At 36.2% G+C, this 27827-nt stretch overlaps 1 protein-coding gene across 6 annotated transcripts in view; it reads right to left on the bottom strand.

Annotated features, from left to right (window-relative positions):
• The window catches only part of LOC123531486 (corticotropin-releasing factor receptor 2-like), a 124878-nt gene that overhangs the window by 56245 nt on the left and 40806 nt on the right, over nt 1–27827 (bottom strand). For all 6 annotated transcript variants that reach the window (XM_045312497.2, XM_045312496.2, XM_045312495.2 and 3 more), the window contains exon 2: nt 1685–1808. The gene's annotated coding sequence lies outside the window, so the exon portion shown is untranslated. The remainder of the gene's footprint in view (nt 1–1684; nt 1809–27827) is intronic.

Here is a 27827-nt window from a genome sequence, read left to right as displayed (position 1 = left end):
AATTAAAGTACTACACGCAGATACCTTTTTGTCTTAACAGCAATGTACTAATATGTTTATGAAAGTCATATCGACGACATATCACTTACGTTTCAAATTTAGGGAAACCGAGTCTGTTTAATTCTTCAAATTTTGTTAACTTAAAGGCTCGAACTTCAATGTCTAAAAGTTTCAGACAAAAAGGCAGTCGATGAATAGTTATTTGCACTCAAACACTTAGTACATATCAGTTAACAGCATTTGTATACACTCTTCTTTATGAAAATGACCTTTTGTCAAAGTTATATACATACTTATATTGAAAAATGGGTCTACCCCATGTGGTTATAGTTATAGCGACTACATTGATATACATATTACAAAAACTTGTTCACATCGAAGTTTTCTTAATAGAAACACCTCACTAGCAGGTTTGAAAGATCATTTTGAACAAGATTGTAAACAAAGAGCTGATAAATTCGACATTGTTTATTAGCACTGAAATAATCAATGTCATTATACACATGGAATAATCAATGCCATCGCGTGGTTTATTGTCTGGTTTAAGACGGTTCACTTTTCATACATGCAGAAATCGAATATCCGAGCATCCAAATGATGGATCGTGGCATATCAGGCAATGAATCACACTAAATCCTAAATTGTTTTTATTGTAACATCACCACTCAAATGTTCGAGAAAACATGACGCAGGGCTTAATTCATTAAATATAGTAATAAACCGTACATCATTGGGCAACTTTGACGTCATAATTGACGTCAGAATATCCTGTCATCGGTTCTTGAGTTTACCGTTTTTTATCGGCGATTTAACCACTGTTGGAACTAAACGACAACTCTTGTCATGTTATAAGTACATCGAAACTACTGATGCATGTATCCGACGACGTTCGTGTCGTTTGTTTTCTTATGTCGTCCCTTAATAGTGACTGTGGGTATTATGTTTTGAATGACGCAGTACTGAATAGCACTCTATCGACCGACATGCATATTCACCTAGAAAGAAATCTACAGACGTTACTCTGTAGCATATGTTTCACTTTAAACTACTCAAACAATCAAGTTGCTTCAAGATATTAAGAGAAAACAAAGATTCCTTTCAACTTATTGAGCTCATACATTAAAGAATAAAGTGATTGATGGCTGATAATTTAGGTCTATTTTGTCACATATGTAACATTCAGTTTAGATAATTCAGATTAAATGTAGATGCGTGCAGTCTTCACTGCTACGACCACCCATACAGAACATTTGAACACAATGTATCCAAACACAATGAATCTCTGAGATAAATAATTAAACGGGAAGAAATATCACAATTACTAAATATCAAACGATATGGATCAATCAGCAAATTACATTTAAATTTAGAGCTTTTATAAACTAATAAAATTATTAACATTATACAAATTACGGTCAAATTATTGTGCTAAAATCTCGGAACTACTGCTTCCGGCTGCCTTTGTTTTACATCCGGAAACTTTTTACGTATACTTGAAAACCGACGAAAATACTATACGTTTAATTTCACGTTCTAAAATAGGTTTCGGTAAGCGATTACAAAGTATCAAAAGTGCTATTTGCATAAACTGAAATCGTAAATAAAATATATAAATGCTTGCAATTCCAAGCAAAGCCTAGGTAATTTTAAAGGAATCAATATTTGGTGAAAAATGCCAACTTACGCTTTTCGCTTGTCAAATGACTACAACATGTAACAGCACGTGATATAAGTCAGTTTAAAAATGACCAAGTCCTACAGCAACAGGTGATATCTGTCAGTTGTCATTGTATGCCCTGTTGTGAACCCTGAAAATAAAAAATAAAAAACTTACATGTGTTTCATCATTTTAAACGTTCAGTCCGATTGGCTACATTTAATTTCATACTGTTTATAACAACCAGTCTAATGATATTATCATTTTAAGTACTAGACAATTTAATGATTAAGGAATTTTATCAAGATAATCGATCCAAAATTTCATTCAAATGCTATTAAAATGATTTCACATCAAAAGAAATAGCTTATACAATCAGGGATCAATAATATCCGGAAAAAAAACTGAACCTGGTTTTCTTGTACCTTTTTCATAGAGAATACACATTTAATCCACTGGGTTCAACTATATATATATATATATATATATATATATATATATATATATATATATGCGCCATTAATTAAGCGAATATAATGCAATTGCAGAAACGATACGTAGGCGATATTACACAACATTTTCCGTCTTTGTATCATGTTTGCTTAGTCAATGTAACATATGTAGATGTTGAATAATGCATTATTCGCCATAGGTTATTGATATCAAGTCAACTGGTCTTTAAATGCATTTTAGCATGAATTGAGATGTACATCTTATAAAAATAAAGACACGTTTATAAGTATTCAAAATCTTACATGAATATGTATGTTTGATGAAAGGAGTCAATATTATTTTACTAGCCTGTTCTTTTTCTATTACGAGGAACATTTATTTTATTTTGCATTTTGCAGATTATGCGAGTGATACAAAATGTATTCTATTTACGTAACAATTGCTTTAGCGCTATCTGCCAAACGTTTTTAGTTTAAATCATTCTGACGTTTTTTGATACATTTAGATACATTTTAAGGTCGGAAAGTGAAACTGTACGTATATAAAGAAAATAAGAAATGGAAAAAAAATCTTATGTATAATGCTTCAATTTCGTCCATACGCTCAGTAAATAATTCGTCCATTGAAGTCGATGGTAAAAGGTGTTTAAATATTTAATGAAATTTCCGCATTGTTAAAGAAATAGTTAAATGATAACCACTACACACTGATATTTATATTTGGGATGATGCACATTTAATTAGTAAAATCATTATACCGAAATGTCTATATTGTCCGTGATATTCACTTAACACAGATAGCTTAACAACTAAAGGTACAAAAATCAGGACGGTTGAATAGTTATTTTAGTTAAGTTGGTCTGCAGTTCGCAGTTCGCAGTTCGCGTTTCGAATTGCGAACTGCAAACTGGTCTGCAGTTCGCAGTTCGCAGTTCGCGATTCGAATTGCGAACTGCAAACTGGTCTGCAGTTCGCGATTCGAATTGTGAACTGTAAACTGGTCTGCACTTTACGATTCAAATGTCAACGTGCAGTCTGATCAACAATGTCCTGCACATTGCAGACAAGAATGCATTTCACAGTTGGTCTGCAGTTCTCGTTTCGAATTGCGACCTGCAAACTGGTCTGCAATTTGCGATTCGTGTTGCGAACTGCAAACTAGTCTGCAGTTTACGATTCAAATTTCAAGTGTGCAGTCTGATCAGCACTGCCAGGCAAATTGTAGACAAGAATGCATTTCAAATTTGGTCTGAAGTAAGCAGTTCGCGTTTCGAATTGCGAACTGCAAACTGGTCTGCAGTTCGCGATTCGAATTGCAAACTGTAAACTGGTCTGCGCTTTACGATTCAAATGTCAACGTGCAGTCTGATCAACACTGTCCTGCGCATTGCAGACAAGAATGCATTTCACAGTTGGTCTGCAGTTCGCGTTTTGAATTGCGAACTGCAAACTGGTCTGCAGTTCGCAATTCAAATTCGAACTGCAAACTGGTCTGCAGTTCGCGATTCGAATTGCAAACTGTAAACTGGTCTGCGCTTTATGATTCAAATGTCAACGTGCAGTCTGATCAACACTGTCCTGCGCATTGCAGACAAGAATGCATTTCACAGTTGGTCTGCAGTTTGCGTTTCGAATTGCGAACTGCAAACTGGTCTGCAATTCGCGATTCGAATTCGAACTGCAAACTGGTCTGCAGTTTGAGATTCATATTGCGAACTGTAAACTGGGCTGCAGTATACAATTCAAATTTCAAAGTGCAGTCTGATCAGCACTGTCTAGCGCACGCATTGCGGACAAGAATGCATTTCATAATTAGTCTGCAGTTTGCATTTCGCGTTTCCAACTGCGAACTGCAAACTGGTCCGCAGTTCGCGTTCCGAATTGCAAACTGCAATCTTGTCTGCTGATTACAATAAAAATTTCAAAGTGCAGTCTGATCAGCACTTTCTTGTGCATTGCAGAAAAGAATGCATTTCACAGTTGGTGTATAGTTCGCAGGTTGTGTTTCCAATTGCGAACTGCAAACTGGTCTGCAGTTTGCAGTTCGCGATTCGAATTGCGAACTGCAAACTGGTCTGCAGTTCGCGATTTGAATTCGAACTGCAAACTGGTCTGCAGTTCGGGATTCGTATTGCAAACTATAAACTGGGCTACAATTAACGATTCAAATTTCAAAGTGCAGTCTGATCAGCTAACTAATACAGATGGATAACTCTAGCTACCCTAAACGTGTTATTTTATGCTAAAATCTTTAGATAACGTAGGTAGAATCACCTGGGCTACTCAGGTCAAACACTTGTTATTTTTGTATGGTTTGGGTTATGTTTGGGTTTCACATGATGTTGGAAATATTGACTGCTTCGTTAGTATTTTTCGTCAAAGACTCATAGATTGTCATAAACAAAACTGGAAAGAGTCTATCGAAGAATCAAGTAGATGTCACCATTATAAACATTTTAAAACTTATTAAATACAGAACGTTACCTTACAATAAATTTGCCATTTAAATACAGACTAGCAATGTCAAAATTTCGTTGTTCAAGCCATAAGCTGCATGTTGAAACTGGTAGGCACAACAATACACCTTTTGAATCTCGTATCGTCATATCTGCCAATTTTGTTATAATAGAAGTAACACTAGTATTGTTGAATGTGAATATCATGCTTTTTTCAATGTGAGAAATTTAGTGAGATCCGTAATCAGTATCTTCTTAATTGGTATTCATCTGACAGAAGTATACAAAGTTTTTATAACATACTTAGCTCTGATAATGAAAAGGTGTTATATCTAACAGCATTGTATCTTGAGAAACTCTTAAATAATGTTTGACCTGTTAAATATGATATTCAGCAGCCTATGTTTACTAGTCGACTGTGTGCTGAACCTATGAATATGTATTTTAACTTATCCGATTGTATATGTATACATTTTGTGGGATCACAACTGTTTATATATTTACTTACTATATATTATGTAGTGTAATTTGGGCCGGAGGCCTTTGTTACATTTCATAAACTTTTGACTTGACTTGACTTGACTGTCCAGCGCATTGCGGACAAAAATGCATTTCATAATTAGTCTGCAGTTCGCATTTCGCGTTTCCAACTGCGAACTACAAACTGGTCCGCAGTTCGCGTTCCGAATTGCAAACTGCAATCTTGTCTGCTGATTACAATAAAATTTCAAAGTGCAGTCTGATCAGCACTTTCTTGCGCATTTCACAGCTGGTCTATAGTCTGCAGTTTGTGTTTCGAATTGCGAACTGCAAACTGGTCTGCAGTTCGCAGTTCGCAGTTCGCGATTCGAATTGCGAACTGCAAACTGGTCTGCAGTTCGCGATTCGAATTCGAACTGCAAAGTGGTCTGCAGTTCGGGATTCGTATTGCAAACTGTAAACTGGGCTACAATTTACGATTCAAATATCAAAGTGCAGTCTGATCAGCACTGTCCAGCGCATTGCGGACAAGAATGCTTTTCATAATTAGTCTGCAGTTCGCATTTCGCGTTTCCAACTGCGAACTGCAAACTGGTCCGCAGTTCGCGTTCCAAATTGCAAACTGCAATCTTGTCTGCTGATTACAATAAAAATTTCAAAGTGCAGTCTGATCAGCACTTTCTTGCGCATTGCAGACAAGAATGCATTTCACAGTTGGTCTATAGTTCGCAGTTTGTGTTTCAAATTGCGAACTGCAAACTTGTCTGCGGTTCAAGATTCAAAATAAAAATATATTTGAACGTTACTCTTATACTTATAAGTAATAGGTCAGTATTTGCTAAATATAAAGTTTTGAGCCGTGCCATGAGAAAATCAACATAGTGGGTTTGCGACCAGCATGGATCCAGACCAGCTTGCGCATCCGCTCAGTCTGGTCAGGATCCATGCTGTTCGCTAATGGTTTCTCTAATTGCAGTAGGCTTTAAAAGTGAACAGCATGGATCCTGACCAGACTGCGCGGATGCGCAAGCTGGTCTGGATCCATGCTGGTCGCAAACCCACTATGCTGATTTTCTCATGGCACGGCTCATTAATGTTAATGGTCTGCACTTCCTCCCTCTTCAGTAGAACTGCAAAGTGCCGGCAAGTCTGCGGCTCCTAGTTTTCGATTCGAACTACGAACTGCAAACTGGTCTGCAGTTCTCAGTTCGCATTTCGCAATTCGTAGTTCATAATTCGAATTGCGAACTGCAAACTGGTCTGCAGTTCGCAGTTCACGATTCGAATTGCGAACTGCAAATTGGTCTGCAGTTCAAGATTCAAAATGAAAATGAATTTGAAGGTTACTCTTATACTTAAAAGTAATAGGCAAGTGTTTGCTAAACATAAATGTGAAAAGTCTGCACTTCCTCCCTCTCCATTAGAACTGCAGACAAGAATGCATTTCACAGTTGGTCTACAGTTCGCAGTTTGCGTTTCGAATTGTGAACTGCAAACTGGTCCGCAGTTCGCAGTTCGCCTTTCGAATTGCGAACTGCAAACTGGCCTGCAGTTCCCAGTTCGTGATTCGAATTGCGAACTGCAAACTGGTCCGCTGTTCGCAGTTCGCCTTTCGAATTGCGAACTGCAAACTAGCCTGCAGTTCGCAGTTCGCAGTTCGCGATTCGAATTGCGAACTGCAAAATGGTCTGCAGTTCGCGATTCAAATTCGAACTGAAAACTGGTCTGCAGTTCGAGATTCGTATTGAGAACTGTACACTGTGCTGCAGTTTATGATTCAAATTTCAAAGTGCAGTCTGATCAGCACTGTCCAGCAAAATGTAGACAAGAATGCATTTCACAGTTGGTCTGCAGTTTGCAGTTCTCAGTTCACGTTTTCAAATGCGATCTGCAAACTGGAAAAGTAAAGAAGAAATGAAAAATCTTGAAATGGAGCTTTTCTATCTTGCAGGATTTTTTCCAATGAATTTAGTAACATTTTTATGGAGGAGCCGCCCATATCAATTACCGTTAACAAATATAGATAAGCTTAAATATAAACAATGAAAACATGTAGAAGTTATAGCATGTTTGTCACGGGATGTAACATTTTATGTTCTTTAAACTTAATAGTGACGTGCGCCGCGCATAGCGGGGAAACATACTTTTCCCTGGCGGTATCGTCTGCTGTTTAATTGAATTGGATATCCTCGGCAATGAACGTGTTATTACGAATATTAACGGAGATGTCCGAGGCACTTCATCCTTGCCCGTACAGTCTTTGTGAATTCTTGTCATATAGGTTACATTCTACCAATTCAATTCCTTATTTATTTCATATTAATAACAAAACATTCAGACCTCATTTTCAGCACTTTAGAGCATTTCAATGATATGAAAACCATATATGGTCATTTAGTATAACATGTCTTCTTATCAAAAATAGAAAAATATTGACATGTTATGTTGTATATAAGAAAAATAATCTGTTCTGAGAAACATCACCCTCTAAAAATGCCCCCATGAAAACAGCCGTTTAGCAATTACGCGTAGGTAGACATTTTTCGCAAAGAATAAAACTTATTCCAGGAAATTTACAATGAAAATGGTCTAGATCTATTCTCAATACAATAAACAATAAACATAAGCCAAAAATTTAACTGTCACCTCCTCATGTCACTCATTATACCAGACTTCATCCATAGCATGGAACTACATTTTGGACTACTTCACATGTAACACTGAGTAGTCACTTCCGGTTTGGTGTAATCCGTCCTGTATGACCAATCTTCTTGGTTTGTTTTATGAGTATAAAGGAGAGCTAGAATGAGAGAAAGAAATTCACTGGTGTTCTCTTAGTACCTTTTACTGCCAAATTCCTTCTACGCTCAGAGCAGTTAATGTACTCTTACGAGCAATACAGTAAAATTCATAGAAAACTGAATTAAAATCATTTAGAATTCTTATGATTACTTCAATTAATTCACCAGTCGGTGTGGCAAGGAATATTTTGAAATATCTTTAATATTGTAGTTTGTATTTCTTTACAGAGCGCGTGAATTTTTTTTTTTTTTTTGTGTGTGAAAACTTTGTATTATTTTATCTTTATTTTATCAGTTGATATGTATTGTGACATGTTTCAATGTAAAGACATTTACACCCATTATAAGGGTCGTCTACAGCCAAGTATGGCCTAATGTAACTCTTGAATGGCTTAAAGCCCAACCCGTTTACTGTCATGATGTTATAACATTTTTTCTTATCGAATGCTTTTAACTCAAATACATTTCTATTGTATTTAGGACTTATTAAAAGGTCACAAAACACATGAACTGACATATAAAAAATAAAATAAAAAAATCTTGTGCAGCTTTTGCAGTAGTGCGTTGTTCCTGTAAAATAATTCAGCTTTACATTGTGTGATTTCTGTTACAGTACATGTGTGTATATCATTTCAATTTTAAACAAAAATTATATTGCCCTTTGTAAATAAAATCAACGAAAGATTAATTGTAAGATTAATCAAAGAACTGTTTCATTTGACGGAATTTGCCCGGATATTGAAGTAACTAGCCGGAATGTTCAAGTCACTGTCAGCCCACTCAAGAATGCTCATCTAAAGTCTGACTATAGCTCACCTGACTTTGGATTATTTCTGACATATAAAATATTCAGATTGTAACCTACAGGTCAATGCAAGCTTGACATATCTGCGTCGAAGCCTGTATTGATTGTCCAGTCAGAGAGAGAGGCTAATTTTGCGATGAACTGCACCTGAGACGGGCTAATTTTGCCATGAACTTTACCTATTTCTAACTTTCTGAAACAGAACAATTTGATAAATAGTAACGAATATTAACGAAAGTAGTCCACACACAAGCAAAGTACGCAATCGTATTTTGACAGTGTTTAAAGCGAAATATACTGGACTTATGTACAAAATATTCATAGATAGTGTCATATAAAAAGAAAGTCCGTATAATCTCGTCCCTATCAAAACCAGCATATTACATACATCTGCTAATAAAATACCAACATTTAACACCATTCTTGCCGCCGCCTTCGGATATGTCCAAAGGTAGCACTGGAATGGCTCATCGACAGACCCGTTTTATTGTCTTGGTATTATAATGAAATATGACATAAGAAATCTGCAAACGGTCAGTACTAGAGCCTGGGCTTTGATCTTGGCTTAGAAACATTACTTTATAAATCTTGTTTGGTTTAATGTAAGTGGGGCTTTGATATGTGCAGGTGTCTAATACTTTTAGAGATTTTATCTATTTGTGCCATTGATAAGTAATTTGAATTAAATTGTCCATAACTAATTGGAACGACGACATGACCAGTTTGCAGTTCGCAATTCGAATTATGAACTACGAATTGCGAACTGCGAACTGAGAACTGCAGACCAGTTTGCAGTTCGCAATTCGAATTATGAACTACGAATTGCGAACTGCGAACTGAGAACTGCAGACCAGTTTGCAGTTCGTAGTTTGAATCGAAAACTAGGAGCCGCAGACTTGCCGGCACTTCGCAGTTCTAATGAAGAGGGAGGAAGTGCAGACCATTAACATTAATGAGCCGTGCCATGAGAAAACCAACATAGTGGGTGTGCGACCAGCATGGATCCAGACCAGCCTGCGCATCCGCGCAGTCTGGTCAGGATCCATGCTGTTCGCTTTTAAAGCCTACTGCAATTAGAGAAACCATTAGCGAACAGCATGGATCCTGATCTGATTGCGCGGATGCGCAAGCTGGTCTAGATCCATGTTGGTCGCAAACCAACTATGTTGATTTTTTCATGGCACGGCTCAAAATTTTATATTTAGCAAACACTGACCTATTACTTTAAAATATAAGAGTAACCTTCAAATTCACTTTCATTTTGAATCTTGAACTGCAGACCAGTTTCAGTTCGAATTCGAATCACGAACTGCAGACCAGTTTGCAGTTCGCAATTCGAAACGCGAACTGCGAACTGCAGACTAGTTTGCAGTTCGCAATTCGAATCGCGAACTGCAGACCAGTTTGCAGTTCGCAAATCGAATCGCAAACTGCGAACTGCGAACTGCGAACTGCAGACCAGTTTGCAGTTCGCAATTCGAAACGCGAACTGCGAACTGCAGACCAGTTTGCAGTTCGCAATTCGAAACACAAACTGCGAACTATAGACCAACTGTGAAATGCATTCTTGTCTGCAATGCACAAGAAAGTGCTGATCAGACTGCACTTTGAAATTTTTATTGTAATCAGCAGACAAGATTGCAGTTTGCAATTTGGAATGCGAACTGCGGACCAGTTTGCAGATCGCAGTTTGAAACGCGAAATGCGAACTGCAGACTAATTATGAAAAGCATTCTTGTCCGCAAAGCGCTGGACAGTGCTGATCAGACTGAACTTTGAAATTTGAATCGTAAATTGTAGCCCAGTTTACAGTTCAAAATACGAATCCCGAACTGCAGACCAGTTTGCAGTTCGAATTCGAATCGCGAACTGCAGACCAGTTTGCAGTTCGCAATTCGAAACGCAATTTGAAACACAAACTGCGAACTATAGACCAACTGTGAAATGCATTCTTGTCTGCAATGCGCAAGAAAGTGCTGATCAGACTGCACTTTGAAATTTTTATTGTAATCAGCAGACAAGATTGCAGTTTGCAATTTGGAATGCGAACTGCGGACCAGTTTGCAGATCGCAGTTTGAAGCGCGAAATGCGAACTGCAGACTAATTATGAAAAGCATTCTTGTCCGCAATGCGCTGGACAGTGCTGATCAGACTGAACTTTGAAATTTGAATCGTAAATTGTAGCCCAGTTTACAGTTCAAAATACGAATCCCGAACTGCAGACCAGTTTGCAGTTCGAATTCGAATCGCGAACTGCAGACCAGTTTGCAGTTCGCAATTTGAAACACAAACTGCGAACTATAGACCAACTGTGAAATGCATTCTTGTCTGCAATGAGCAAGAAAGTGCTGATCAGACTGCACTTTGAAATTTTTATTGTAATCAGCAGACAAGATTGCAGTTTGCAATTTGAAACGCGAACTGTGGACCAGTTTGCAGTTCGCAGTTGGAAACGCGAAATGCGGACTACAGACTTATTATGAAAACATTTTTGTCCGCAATGCGCTGGACAGTGCTGATCAGACTGCACTTTGAAATTTGAATCGTAAATTGTGTCCCAGTTTACAGTTTGAAATACGAATCCCGAACTGCAGACCAGTTTGCAGTTCGCAATTCAGATCGCGAACTGCAAACTGCGAACTGCAGACCAGTTTGCCGTTCGCAATTCGAAACGCGAACTGCGAACTACAGACCAGTTTGCAGTTCACAATTGGAAACACAAACTGCGAACTATAGACCAACTGTGAAATGCATTCTTGTCTGCAATGCGCAAGAAAGTGCTGATCAGACTGCACTTTGAAATTTTTATTGTAATCAGCAGACAAGATTGCAGTTTGCAATTTGGAACGCGAACCGCAAACTCGAAATGAGAACTGCAGACCAATTATTAAATTCATTCTGGTCCGCAATGCGCTGGACAGTGCTGATCAGACTGCACTTTGAAATTTGAATCGTAAACTGCAGATAAGTTTGCAGTTCGCAACACGAATCGCGAACTGCAGACCAGTTTGCAGTTTGCAATTCGAAACGCGTACTGCAGACTAACTGTGAAATGCATTCTTGTCTGCAATGCGCAGGACAGTGTTGATCAGACTGCACGTTGAAATTTGAATCGTAAACTGCAGACTAGTTTGCAGTTCACAACACGAATCGCGAACTGCAGACCAGTTTGCAGTTCGCAATTCGAAACGCGAACTGCAGACCAACCGTGAAATGCATTCTTGTCTGCAATGCGCAGGACAGTGTAGATCAGGCTGCACGTTGACATTTGAATCGTAAAGTGCAGACCAGTTTGCAGTTCGCAATTCGAATCGCGAACTGCGAACTGCGAACTGCAGACCAGTTTGCAGTTCGCAATTCGAAACGCGAACTGCGAACTGCGAACTGCAGACCAACTTAACTGATATTGAATAGTTCAGTATCCGTAACATGATAATCTTAAATATTTTTTTGAAAACATAGGCGTTATAATTCCAATTAGAATATATACGGTGTTTATTTGAGGTGGTAATCTGTCTGAAATACAAAAGAACAAAGGTAACAGCTGCGCAATATTATGACTGTGTGGTCAATACTACATAATGCACTACGAAGAACACAGGTCGCAAACAACGAAACTTTATGTTTTGAAATATAAAACATAATACAGCTTAAAGAACAGAACAGAACAGAGCAGAGCATAGCATAAGCCTATTTCCGATTTGTACAATTAGTACATTATCACACGTACATGTATATGTAGTGCAATTATAAACAGAGTCATTTTATAGCGATGTGGTATTCACTACATACGTTTTTTCTATTGAGAGGATTAACTGTCATTAAGTATAATATGTAATTGCATTCAAATTTAATAAAACACAAGTCACAAATATCAAAACATTCTGTTGTTGCAAAAATCAACAGATATGCATCATATTTAAATAATTACTGTGTTAACAAGTTTTGCATTTAGTAATCAAGGGAAAAACAGCAGTATTTACGGAGAGCTTTCTATTAATTTCCTGCATGATTGGAGAAATATCCTGTATCAAAGGAATGGTATTTGCTGCATTGTTCGTTGTCATGCGATGACTAGATTGGCGCAATTATGATGTAACAATAAAATCAACTGAATTGCAAGCATTTCCGCAAACATTAGAGTCTAATACATGAAACAAACACTGAAAAAGGAAATAATCCCGTCTAATATTCAGGTATTCGTATTTCCGCACATGTATGCAATGTGCATAAAACTACAGAGTTAATGGTTTACTGGACTCATCAACAGGTCGTATACAAATATAGTAATTTTATCATCAGTCTTCAAGGTTTAACATTAAATGCAAATAGAATACCTTTGCTAATTCATCACTTACTGAAAACTGATTTAAAAAAAAAATGATTAAAATTTTGTGGTAGGACTTATTTCTACGGCGTCTTATATTCAGAAATTCGGTGTAAAAGTATCAATTACAAAGTCATTAAGTGATTAAGGTCTAAGTGCAATTTTTCATAAAATTTCTTCTAACATTAATACGATTTATTAACCGAAATTTTACTAATGCTTTTTCACATGTGTTTTTATTAACAGAAGGTATGAATACTTACGGTTGATGTATTTTTGATGTTAAAATGATGCTGTACTATTTATCATTTGAGCCGTGCCATGAGAAAATCAACATAGTGGCTTTGCGACCAGCATGGATCCAGACCAGCCTGCGCATCCGCGCAGTCTGGTCAGGATCCATGCTGTTCGCTAACAGTTTCTCCAATTCCGATAGGCTTTAAAAGCGAACAGTATGGAGCCTGACCAGACTGCGCGGATGCGCAGGCTGGTCTGGATCCATGCTGGTCGCAAACCCACTATGTTGGTTTTGTCATGGCACGGCTCATTTTGGATTTCAATGATTATTTAGAAAGTCTCATATCAGAATTTTATTTCGCCTGCTAGGGAATGAAAGGAAACTTAATAAAATCAATTATTGTGTGGACTGGAAACACCGGTCACTATGATCCAATTATGAACAGAACATATGATACATTTAATGTTTACATATATTCGCTCGTACATTAAACGGGTCAAAAGTTCAAAGCATTTTATTGGCTCTGATCACAGAAGAAACAGGGCAGAGGCGGGTGAGGACAGGGATCTTCTACGTGTGGTTACAGACACGAGTCTTTACCGTCGACTGAAATTCACAACCCGTGTCTTCTTTCTAATTCAATATCTTAATTGTATTGTGTTATAAATATTACCAATGTGTGATGTATTTATATATCTGTCGGTTTTTTTTAAATACCACAATCCTGATCATTCGCATCATCATTATCATCATCATCACCATAAGAATAATCAGTCCTCTTCGTCATTATCATACTCACTATTGTGCAGTCTCGGCTTTATCTGTTGCGTCTGATAATAGTTACAACAGTTTAAAAGTAATACTATATTGCTAAGATTACAAGAAACAATAAACATATACATAAAACGCAAAAAGAATTACTATGCACTGAATAACTGAGTGCTAGTAAACTGGACCCATTTACAAACGGACATGAATAATTAATTTCAGACACGAACTATTACTGCTTTGACAGTAGCAATATTAAGAAAGTTACCGTTTCGACGAAATTATATAGAGTCAAAATAATTTCATTATCACCCAGTTGCTGTATCTAACTGTCCTCTGGTAATCATCTTATTGACATATTATGACAAGCTGTACTGCGTGTAAATGTATCTGAACAAAAGAATACTTACTTTTACAGTTAATCAAAGGTTACGTTACTGAAAAATGAAATCTAGACAATGGCGCTTAGAAACAAAGAACACAATCAAGCAACACAAAAGCAAACTCGGTTTGATAGAGTCTGGTCATAAGAAGTAATAATTTGTGCAACACCCCTCACGTTCCTATAGTATCAGTTTAAGCGGAACTTCATTGTATCAACATTGAAAAGACTTTATGATTACAAAAGAAAACAATACAAAAGACTGACCTAATGCAATAGATGCGCATGCAGTCAGAATAGACATGTGGCTAAAGCAGGAATGCTAGAACACATATCTAAAACAAAGATATAAAGTTCGATATAAATTTTTGAAACCTCAAACACATTTTTGGGAGAGGCTATGATCATATTGCCATATTTAGTGTTTTTGTCATTTTTTATTATTAGATATAAAGTTCGATATAAATTTTCAAGAATTCAAACACATTTTGGGAGAGGCTATGATCATATTACCATGAGGAACTTTACATATTTAGTGTCGTTTTAAGTGTGCCAAGACGTTATAAGAAGTGGATTCCAAAACAGTTAGCTCTCATATCTAAAAAGGAAAGGATGAATTTACTTTTTAATTTCTCGCATTGTATCGGCCTCTGCAAATTCATTGAGCACATGCGTTTATGGGTCCATGGGTTATAATTTATATATGTTTACATGAGCATATATGTTACTATGGTCTCTGAAACGTATGCAAGAGATTCATCTGGAGATGAGTAGTTTTTATTAATTTACATGTATTAAGATGGTGGGCTTTGTGTCAGTAAATTGATTGAAACTTCATACTTACCCTGCTACCTTCTCCATATGAGCCATGCCATGAGAAAACCAACATAGTGGCTTTGCGACCAGCATGGATCCAGACCAGCCTGCGCATCCGCGCAGTCTGGTCAGGATTCATGCTGTTCGCTAACAGTTTCTCTAATTGCAATAGGCTTTGAAAGCGAACAGCATTGATCCTGACCAGACTGCGCGGATGCGCAGGCTGGTCTGGATCCATGCTGGTCGCAAACGCACTATGTTGGTTTTTTCATGGCACGGCTCATATATGTTTGTGTCCGTTTGTTACTTATTAGTTCTCTGCTTTTATCAGAGCATTAATTTTGTTAATGTATATATGTGCTCAGGTAAGTACGTGCACACATATACGCGTACTACTACCTCCACGCGGAGAGCTGTATGGATTATTGCGCTCTTTGAATGTGGTCTTTAATGTTAGATTCCCGGTGACTTTAATAATGACCAAACGAAATTCAGAAAAAAATGTATATATAGATATATAAAGATATATAAATTCCATAAATTTCAGAAACAAGTATCATGACATCAACATTGCAAATGTGTGTGACTTTAAACGAAACATAACATGGGATACAAAACGGAAACTCTCTGTTGCCATTTACAATGTCACAAAGGCTATCATTAAAATGAATTAAGAAGGGTGGAGACGTTTTGTTGAATCAGGTACACCTTTAGCCTACTGGCGGTAAATGATTATGCCTTTGCGACCTATGCAGACCAAGATCAGCCTGCGTGGAAGTGGTCTGCACTGTTCGCTATTCAGTCTGTAAATTTTCAGTGAACACCCCTTTGAATAATAAATTGTATTGCCCAAGTTGAATGATGGATCAGTCCATTTTAGAAATTTAGCAAGATAAGGGTTAAGAAAGTGGCGCCGTAATGACTATCGGTAAATTACGTATTGTCCGTATTCGATTTCGGAATTCTTCGGTTGTTACGGAAAGTCATGTGTTCGATGAGCTACATTTATATCCGAAAAATACCGAATTGCCCAACGAAAGTACGCAATTGCCGAGTGTCGTTATGGGTCCACTCCCTTATATCAGGTTTCAAGGCCCTGTGGAAATATCTCAGAACAACATTGCCTTTACGTGTGATGGAATAGGCTTTATCAGTCTCATTTATTCCTAACATGTGCTTAATCTATAAATGGATCTAATTTCCCCTTTCATTAAGTTTTACCCTGCAGTCGAAATAGGATGAAGGATCATTAACAACGAGAGCCCGTCGGCCACAGATTTCTTGATTCGGAGAAAACACTATTTCCTGGTTTAATCAACACGTACCAAATTAACTGGAGTTTGCTTTCTAGGTTTAGGGAAATTAAATCAACGTATTAAGAGAAGCTGACCGCAGGAAAAGACATTAAAATAAGACCAGGTCCAAGGAAGAAAAAATGTTATAATATATTGCAATATGTGTTTCAAACAGTTGACAGATCTTTACTTTCTTAACACACGGAATAAATGGTCATTACACTGTACGTTTACGATTAGCAAACGTATACAAACCTGTTAACAAAACAAAAGGTTCATCTTCGCACACAAGACTTTTAAACCTGAGTTTTCTGCGGAAAAGAAATATCATTCACAGAAATGCATTGCTAAATCTTTGAAATACATTAACCATTAAGGTAAAAATCGTTTCAAACAGACAAACTAAACAATAGCAATAGGTTTTAGTTAATTGTCTGAAATAACCTTGACAGATCTAGATATAATAAAAACAAATAAGCGGAGACTATAAATAAATATCATGTCCTTATAAACAGACACGGAATGCGTATTTTTCTGATACGTATGCTAATTTAGTTATTCGGTTATTTTTTTAGGTTAAAATGCATTTTGAGAATATAATGGGCATTTTTCCACATTTAAGACAGTAACTTAATAAATTTCATTTGATAGAATTTGTTCGGCATGAACAAGAATGTGTGATTGGCAGAACTATACATTCATAATTTATTTCTCCAGAAAACGAAATGAATTAATGTTGTATATATGTTCGAGTTTATCGGGTTTTTTTTTTTTTCAGTCATATGAACGGCACTGTCTACTTGTAGTAGAGAACACAATGCCCAACTTGTCGTAGACACGTGACTTGATACCCCAACCAGTCAAATTTTACTGACACCGGACTGACCAGACCTTGTATTATCCTCTTAATGCTGAGCACCAAGCAAGGAAGCTACTAGTACCATTTTTCACGTATTTGGTTATGACGCGACAAGGGAGCAAACCCACGACCAGCCTCACATTGTTCAATGTAAAGAGCATTACAAAGTATGTGAATAATTCAAAAGGAAACGTAACAAATATACTTTGACAATATATTTGCAAGTACAACGCCTTAAGATGTCCAAAATATCAGAATAATTAAAACAGAAAGAAGCGTATGTTTATTATCAAAAGTAATACATTGGTTACTTTGTACAAGCTAACATAATACTACTATACAGAAGTACTAATACAAATTATCCAAAGTTTACTTGTAAATATCAGTGAACTTACTTCTTTAACTAAAGAAATAAAACATTTGCTATTTCTGTAGTTAACATAGTACTACAAAAATGTATTATACAGTAGTACAAAGTTCAGTGACTCGTGTTTAATGTGGAAATAAGGCCATATTCGTGTCTTTCTGTAATTTTCAGACACTGATCAGTACCAATTAACTAACTTGTTTAACTAAAGAAGAAAACATTTGGTCGATTAAGTATCATGATTTCTACGACTCTCGTACGTGACATGCTACATGTAACACAATATCTAAATATGTCACTACTGATAAAATGTCGTTTAAAATAGTTATTTTATGTATATCTTTGCTTAAGTTTTCGTTTAAAATATTTATTTCATTCTTATTATACATACCGTTGCTATAATTACAGATTTATCAAATGTACGTTCGGACTATATTAGCTTGGACTACATTCGCTCGGACTACTTTCGTTGCGTGACTAGGAATGATCTCATTTCTAGGATTTAATTCTGAAGACAAAAAACATAATGTACGACTTGTATTCGTGCTATTAAACAAATTGTATAAACGATTATCTAAATATAGATTTTGCTATTTATTTATCACTTCCTGTTGTTTCCAAGCGCAAATATTTTATCCCAGGGATCATCGTCATAGGTCAATGCAACACACTGGTATATTTGGTATATTTGAATTGGCCCAAAGAACAATAATTTAACTAATGTAATTATATTTACTATTGCTAGATGGTTATTTAATGCTGTCTTGATATTTGTTTAGTTTATACTTACTCATTTTAGCTCGACTGTGATGAAAACTTGAAATTTATCACGATAGTTTTTTTAAACAGAAACTGGAAATTCTGCTTAACCTGAGTCATGGATTCGAGCCACACTGCGTCACAACCATGCCTCCTCATATGACAAGAAACGAAATCGAAAGTAATTCAACTATCAATTTTATAGTTTCAAGTTTTAAGTTTTATTTCAAATCTCGGCCCTTTAAGGGCATCAGCATTACAGATAAATGCATGTACATGTACAAATTAACAGCCAAAACAGTCCAGCAAACAAATATCACGAACCATCTAAACATTAGTAACATTTACTAACAACAGGAATGTGACCAACATAAACTCAAAGTAGCATGCATGAGCCCTGTCACAAGAAAACCGACCCAACGACCCCACAACCATGGCGAATCAAGACCAGCCCATGCATCCGCGCAGATCCAGCAGAGCCCAGAAAACACCCGCAATCACTGCAGAAATTTTAAGACGTCTTAACTGACAGATTAAGCTCCACTAAAACCCCACAGATACACAGACCGGCCAAGACCCAACGAATCCCTGAGACGGCCCAAAAGTAACAGAGCCCATACAAAAACTTTCTTACTCAGATACAAAAATTCTTTGCATTAATATGGGATGGTATAAAAATTGAGCATTTAAGTATGTGAAGTTTGTTGACCCGGAAGGTGGTATACCATTAATCAAATGCAGACATAATCTTTTGCACAAGAATAGCTAATTTAAGTAAAGTTATCCTATCTCTATTTGCAAACAGTTGTTCAAAATTATACATGTTTGGTCTTCTGAAATGCATTGATAAATATAGATAAATACGGTGTTCCGTTTGGACAATCGTGACATTTTATTTAATACTAAACCACGATGTACGATGGTACGATGACGAAAACGCGATGGCGCGATGGCACGATGGTGAATCAACGATGGAACGATGGTGAAAACGCGATGGCACGATGATGAAATCGCGATGGTGCGATGGTACGATGGTGAAATGTCGATGTAATATCGCGTTTTCACCATTGTATCATCGTACCATCGCGTTTTCATCAACGTACCATCGCGTTTTCACCATCGTGCCATCGCGTTTTCGCATTTTAACCATCGTACCATCGTGTTATCACCATCGTACCATCGCATTTTCACCATCGTACCACCGCCTTCCGGTGGTCATGCGCAGTGGTACAGTATATGTGTCAGTAAAATACAGGCTTGATACAATCTCATTTTCACATTGCACTATGTACCTTCTACATCCTTACAAGAATAAGCTGAGTTTGAATAATACCATGTGACTATTACACCCAGCTTTTTATTTACTTTCATGCATACATAAAATACAAAGGACGTGACCTTGAAGATTTTACAGTTTTAATGAACTGAACACTGAACATTTTGTAAAACATTTTGCAAAACAGCAGAATCTAAATGGTAAATTTCTTCTCACAAAATAAATTGAGATACATTTATCTATTGTTAACAAAAATACAAGTGCACGGGACTACGCATTTCTAACCGGAAGGCGATGGTACGATGGTGAAAACGCGATGGTACGATGGTGAAACCACGATGGTACGATGATGAAAACGCGATATTACATCGACATTTCACAATCGTACCATCGCACCATCGCGATTTCATCATCGTGCCAACGCGATGGTACGACGGTGAAAACGCGATGATACGATGGTAAAACGCGATGGTACGATGGTGAAACCACGATGGTACGATGGTGATAACGCGACGGCACGGTGGTGAAAACGCGATGGTACGATGGTGAAAACGCGATGGTACGATGATGAAAACGCGATATTACATCGACATTTCACCATTCGTACCATCGCACCATCGCGATTTCATCATCGTGCCATCGCGTTTTCACCATCGTACCATCGTTGTGTCGTCATCGTACCATCGTGCATCGCGGTTTAGTATTAAATAAAATGTCACGATTGTCCAAACGGAACACCGTAGATAAACGTTTCAGTTGGAATCATAAACAAATTTAATCGCAGTAATAGTCATTTGTAAGAGATATGCTGTACCCATCAATTTTGTGAGGCTATCTAGGCATTAGACAAGGCCTCAAATCTTAAGTGGTTATGATAACGTTTGCTAGTGCTACCTTGGCTAGAAATGTAAGCAACACCAACCACGTAAATGACAACGTCAACAAGACCAAAAATACAACAGAGTAGGCGTAGAAAACATGTTTTGGAACTTTAGTGGCCATTGTCTGGTCAAGTGTGAAAAGCAATAAGAGTCTGCAATCTAGAATCGTAAAGTATTTGCTAGGTTAGCTTGTATCATAACCGATAGCAACAGTTGATAACAAATTTGACGAGTTAAATTATCAATAACCTGGCTTTTAAATCGGCAGGTAGTTTCATTGGAGTCCTACTCAGCTAATTTGAGAGATGCATAAAGATTCTGAAAATTGTCAAATTCCTTCTGGTTCAGTTTTCAAACAACACATTTTATCAAATGCTTGACTCCGTTGGAGTCGACTAACATCATGTCATATGTTTGGTATTTGGGGTAGTTTCAAGTATAAAAGACGTTGGGCAAATTGACTGGTTTTATAACCGGAGAAGAACGAGAAAATGTCGTCCATGTTTCAGCAGATAAAAAGGTAATATGTGCCATGAGAATTTTATAATTTTATTCAACTAATTTAATGAATTCAGTACAGAAAGACATTCACGTAATGTCCTCAATGTGATGAGAGTATTTGATGTGAGTTCATACCTTATTTCTTAAGTGCACCATGTTGGTTAGACGCCAGATATAGTAGAACGCTTAAAGTCTTGTGCGTCAATTTATATATCTAGTCCGTTTATGTTTCTTTTCACTGCTAGGAGATATATTAATCACTCCAAACATTGTTATTCCCTGTATTGCATCGATGGATGACATACAACACCATGTGATTCTATTCCAAGTGACATGGAAAACTGTAAATAGCAGTTAACTATTCTAATAGAAAACTGTCTGTTGTTCATTCTCAATTTAGAATTTGAGAAGGAGATCTGCTTCCTGGTTTGAGAAACTAAAACACAATTATAGCAAAATGACAAATGATTTATAATAGTAACTTAAGGCAGGTTTTGATTCAACTGAAAAATATAATATGCAATTAATAATGCAACAGCACTACTTGAGTCCTTTGGCTTGCTCATTCATTCTTTTCCTGTTATAAACGAGACTTCGGAATGAAATTGAACCTAACTCGATTTCGGTTCTAGCGCAATAAATTGTATTATAAATTGTATCCTGAACACAGAAATCGTTAGTTGTCTAGTAACCCCTGCTTTTGTAAAGCTAAAACCTCAGCAATTTATAAATTCACAAATATATCATTTTAACCCTTGATGCTATCTTCATATTTGTTTAATTTATATGCATTTATTTTAACTCGGCTGTGATGAAAGCTTGAAGCTTATTTGAATCTGTTTCGATTTTGTTACCTGGAAAAAACAGTAATGATGTTATACAAGAATGCATGGTTGTGACACAGCGCGGCACGAACCCATGATTTTCGGTTTGAGCAGATTTAAAATACTTTAGTTTTTTTATAAACATTCAATTAAATGGACTAGTACTTTGTTGGACTAATTAGAAATTCAAATCACAGTAACAGTCTTTTGTTTGAGCTGCTCTACAATTTCGCGCAGCTTTGTCCAGGCTGTGTCTATGCATGAATCATTGCCTTAAATTTCCAGTAGTTATGATTAAAAGATTTGTCAATGCTACCTTGGTCAGGGCCAGGAATGTAAGCAACACCGCGTAAATGACATTGTTATCTATGCCAGGAATACAACAGAAGACGCGTAGCAAACACATACTGGACACATCTACATTTTCAAGGAACTTTACCGGGAAGTGTAAAAAGTAAAAGGACTCTGCAATTTGGAATCATAAAGAAATTACTAATTTGATGATCTTCTTTAGCCTGTATCATAGCAGATATTACCAGTTGATAACAAATTTCACGAGTTAATCTGGACTTACAATACGATCGATAGCCTGGCTTTTAAATCGGTTGTAAGTTTCATAGTAGTCCTACTTAGCCAATTGGAGAGATGGATAAAGAGTCTCACAATGGTCAAATACCAACTGGTTTAGTTTTCAAATCACAATTTCATCAAAATGCTTGACTCCATGGGAGTAAACTAACGACATGGCATATTTTTGTGTTTGGGGTCGTTTAAAAAACTATAAAAGACGTTGGTCAAGTTGACTTGCTTGATATAATAAAACGAAAAAAAGAGCAAATGTCCACGTTTCAGCAGAAAAAATCAGTATGGAAAGACATTCACGCAAGGTCCTCTATGGGATGGGAGAATTTAAAATGATTTTCCTCCGTTTTGGGTTAAACTTTCTTGTAACGAGCACTATGCTGGTAAATCGTGAAATATGGCATACTGCTTAGACCTGTACGTCAGTCTGTATATCTAGTTCGTTTATTTTGATTTAATTTCCTATTGCTAGAAAATAAATTGCAATCAGTCTTTATGTTATTGCACTGCATCGATAGATGACATGCTACACCATGTGATTCAATTCCAAGTGACATTGAAAAATGTAAATAACATTAATCTATTCTAATACGAAACTGCTCAATTTAGAATTTGAGTAGGAGATCTGCTTCCTGGTGAGAGAAACTAAATTACAATAGCAAAATGACAAATGATTTATAATGGTAACTTAAGGCAGGTTTTAATTCAACTGAAAAAATGTAATATGCAATTAATAATGCAACAGCAATACTCGAGTCCTTTGTCTTGCTTTCTGATACTTCTGCTGTTATAAACGAGCCTTCGTAATGAAATTGAATCTAACTCGATCTAGGTTCTAGCGCAATCAGTTATATTACAATTTGCATCCTGAACATCGTTTCTTAACTGTTAACTGATGAGTTGTCGCGACCAATGCTTTTGTAAAGATAAAAAGCTAAGAAATTCATAACTGTTACTTTTGAAGAGACTAGAATTTTAAGAATTGAAATCTTATATTTATCGTCGTATTTGACAAAACACAAAAATCGTTAATATATGAGTCAATTAATTTCTTATCATACTATATCTGACAATTCCAAAATGAAAAAATATTTTGTTTGTTTTTTTAGGTGTGTGTGTGTGTGGTGGTGGTGGGGGGGGGGGGTATCAGCGAATAGCACCGATACATTTTAGGTCATACGGCGGCTGTGGAGATACCATGTGCCCCTGCGAGCAATATTTCATAACGCAAAAAGTCCTGAGCAGAAGCACCGACCTTTCGAAAGCCGCTACATGACTTCCTCACATGAAGAATTCAAAGCCCCGAGTGAGGCTCGAACCCACATTGAAGAGAGGTATGTGATTCGAAGTCGGAGACCTTAACAACTTGGCCACGGAGGCCCCATGAAAAAAATGGCACGATTGATAGCAATATATATAATCACAGCACTTAACTTATACAAAAATACATATTCGAAACATTGGTTACAACCATTTTCATGAATATTTTAAACTATTGGTTGAATGTAGCTCGGTGGCTTGCTAGCAATACATCTGAGCCATAATTATGGTAATGCCCGGAACGTACAAATAAAAATATCCTTCACATTACTCGATAATTTTGTTGTCATTTTACATAACATAAAAATAGAAAAAAATTATTTTGCTGTAAAGGAATCTTTAATTAAGACTGGCGGCATAACCTTCACATTAATTCCTACTAAAAAAAAGAAGCACAACAAAACAATGCCGACAATGTTCTGTACAATGCACAAAAAGTCATTGATAATAATGTATTAAGATGATGTTTTGCATGATAAATGTAACATAACCAAGCATGTTTGTACCTTGTAGTTAAAGAAAAATAAAAATCAATCTAGTGAATTGATTTACAACATGAGAACAAACTAGGTTTACTTGTTGAAACATTCAATACGGTCAACAGGTTCAACAAAGTGGCTACACGAAAGTAACTTGAACCGGTGGCCTACTTAGCAAGTGATCAAACTGTTGTTTTAACAACTGAAATTTATTTTCCTATTGGTGAAAAGAATTCTCCAAATTATCAAGTTGTCGCGTTTTCTTGTCCTAATAACTAGCATGCGTACATTCATGTCTAGTCATTATTTTATTAATATCGTTAACTATCCCGCATTATCTAGGGCACTGATTAATGTTTCCGTTATGTCAGAATATTTTTTCAAGAAAAAATAATATAACAATTATGAAGAAATGTAAACATTATTTAGACAGCACACCAGATGTAACTGATCAGTAAATTGTAGTGAGAAAATATACTGCGGATGGTTGCTAATATAGCGCTAGTAATTCGTAGGAGCTTGTTGTAAGCGTCTAGCTTAATTAGACAGAGCATGCCAAAATGTCAATCAATCTAAAGGTAATCCAGATGATGCCCTGGTGTAGACCTGAACACAGATATTGCAGATTAAATAACATTTCTTTCCTGTAATATTAAAACTATTATTCTTGTAAAAGAAGGAATGGTTGTTTTTATGCCCTACTTCTTTCTGACATCTTTAAAAAAATTGCAACTTTTTCAAGTCATCAAGTCATATATGTTTAGTCCTAAACATGTTTTGTAGCAAGGCTTAAGTGAATCAAAGCAAATATGCACCGCAAAAAAAAAGCTGATAGATACTAAATAAACATTTTCGAGACATAGTTTTGAGATAATGACAAAAAAAGTAATCTTTCTGAATTTTATTCAGTGATAAAGTGAAACATGATGAAAACAACAAACACGTCAATATGAACAACATTAGGAAAATATCAAAGCGTTCCTTACTCGTTTTTAAATTTAATGTAGGTTTAATCTTTGTATACACTTTTTGATGAAGTCTAGTCACAATTAAATTTTTCAAACGTTGCTTTAAATTCTTCATCACTTTAATTACGTTTAATCTATGATTTGGAACATGGTGGGGGTAAGAGTGACGTTAGGTGCACCATAAACCGGTTTAAGCTCCCCAGTGGTGTTTTTGCCACTGACCGTTCCAAGGCGGTGCCCCACTGTGTTCCTTTGTTTGTTTGTTCGTTTCGTCTTATGTGTTGGCTTGGTGTGCATGTGTGTTGTTCGTTTTGTCCTTATGTGTTGGCTTTGGGTGTGGGTGCGCGCGTGTGTGTGTGTGTGTGTGTGTGGTGCACGCGTCTGCGTGCTGGGGGTTTGGTTTTGAGGAGACTACGTTTTTGGTGCGTGGCATTCCCTGTTTGATATTTTTCTTTGTTTTTTAAATACTGCAAATAAATCACAATACTAAACGCAGAAAATCCCTATCAATTAAACCTAACTGTATATGTAGATCTGCATTCTCAGTTAACAGGCATGAGGTAATAAACCTGCACTCTTTTTAATTAACACGCTATATGTTTATACAAACAAACATTTAACATGATGTACGCTGCAGTGAATTGTTTCTTTTATTTTGGTTGTTTCTAGTATGACATTTTGTCATTATATAACTAAGAATGATGTTATTTGGTAAGTTTGTATACATTTGTAAAACAAATGTATATACTTTGATTAAATAAGATTCAGAAATGCAATGTAGAAACTGGCTTGCACGAGTTTTAAATATGTCACATATGTGTTTTACTGTTTCCGATGTAAACAATTTCTGAGATAAGTAAGGAGAACTAAAAAAATTTAACATGTTACCTTTTTTATACACAGATCACATACGAGTATAATTTGAACAAGAACGTTTAATTCGCATTAAACTGTGTGGTTTAAAGGTTCTATACTTATACTTTTTAGAATACATAGGAGTCGATCGAAACTAAGGTTATTTTTGATCTTCATGCTATTTAAACAAAGGCCGATTCATTCAAAGTCATTTTACCTTGAAAAGTTACAAGGCAATATGTGCTCTGCATTGCATAATAAGATGGGACAGTATTTTACCGAATTGCACAGAAACATTTAGCATCATGCTAGAAATATGTATGCCTCACGCGTTCTAAAACCGAACGTACTTGACTGTTCTGAAATGGAAAAATTGTCACATTTAAAAAAATGCAAGCTATTATCTATTAGAACCATCATTAACTTGCTTTTGGTTAAGTAGTGGCCTACAGATAGGTTTGTCAAGTGTAGTGCCAGAGAAGAATCGCAGCAATCCAAAGTACTTCGTATAATTTGATTTAATGAAATGCAATGAACTCGTCTTTGTCTCTGTCCCTTCAAATAATGCTGTTATCGAGTTTTGGAGTACATGACACTCTTATATGAATATTGATAATTTTAGCATAATAATTAGAATACATATACCAAAGTTTCAATGAAAAAGTAATATAGATATCATTATAAACCAAACTTTCATGTTTGTTTGAAAATTACAAATTATTTACCCTGCTTTATTTATTTATTTATTTACTACCTATTTATCCACGGTCTAATGGCGGGATTTGATTGCCATTTAAACAAAGTATAAACTCTGTATATTCTTTTATAAATAATGGTTGACACCTGGACTTGTAAGAGAATATTACTATGTCAAATATGACGTTAAATTGCCACATGACGTTCGTTTTATTACTACATACTATGTAGATAAATGAAGCCCAGCAAAGGTTTTATCAATATATTTGAATGACCATGTTAGAATGTTGTTACTCTGTTTATCGTTAAGACGTTCAGGTACATGTATTTAACAACTCAGGCAAACACCCTCGGTTCAATTCTTGCGCATCTGAACTCTAAACATTCATAAATCTGGCGACAAACCATTCGAATGCTTTGATTATTTGTTTAAATAATCAAAAACAAAACAAACACTAATATTTCTATTTATATCTATTTGTTAGACATATTTCAGCTAAATGCCTTCATAAGTAACAACATAAATATAAGGAAATGACGCCATGTTATCAACAAATCAGACATCAACAAACATGGTCGTAATTAAATATTAATAGAGATACTTTAATGGAACTTATTTGGATATACCTTGAAGTGACGTCAAAATATTTAAAATCCACTGTTACCAAAGGCTTTGCGTATCGTATTTTCATTCTTATCAATGGCAGCAGTGACCGAAGCGAAAATTCCGATACAAGTCCAATAATCGCTGTCAAGATATGTTAAAACTGCTTAGAATGGCTTTAAATCAAGTGGTAAGATATAAATTCATGTTCTTTCTCTAAGAATAGCAGAATGTAAAATAAGACTATAACAAAAACTGCTTTGACTACCAGGTGACAAATTTAACTGTACAGAAGACATACTGGGTGTAATTCATTGAGGACAAACACGTTAAACATGAAATTATTGTCTGTGCGTAGACATGAGAGTTTTATTGTTT

The sequence above is a fragment of the Mercenaria mercenaria genome, chromosome 11 (assembly GCF_021730395.1).
Source record: "Mercenaria mercenaria strain notata chromosome 11, MADL_Memer_1, whole genome shotgun sequence".
Taxonomy (NCBI): domain Eukaryota; kingdom Metazoa; phylum Mollusca; class Bivalvia; order Venerida; family Veneridae; genus Mercenaria; species Mercenaria mercenaria.
This window is presented reverse-complemented; position numbering and strand designations above follow the sequence as displayed.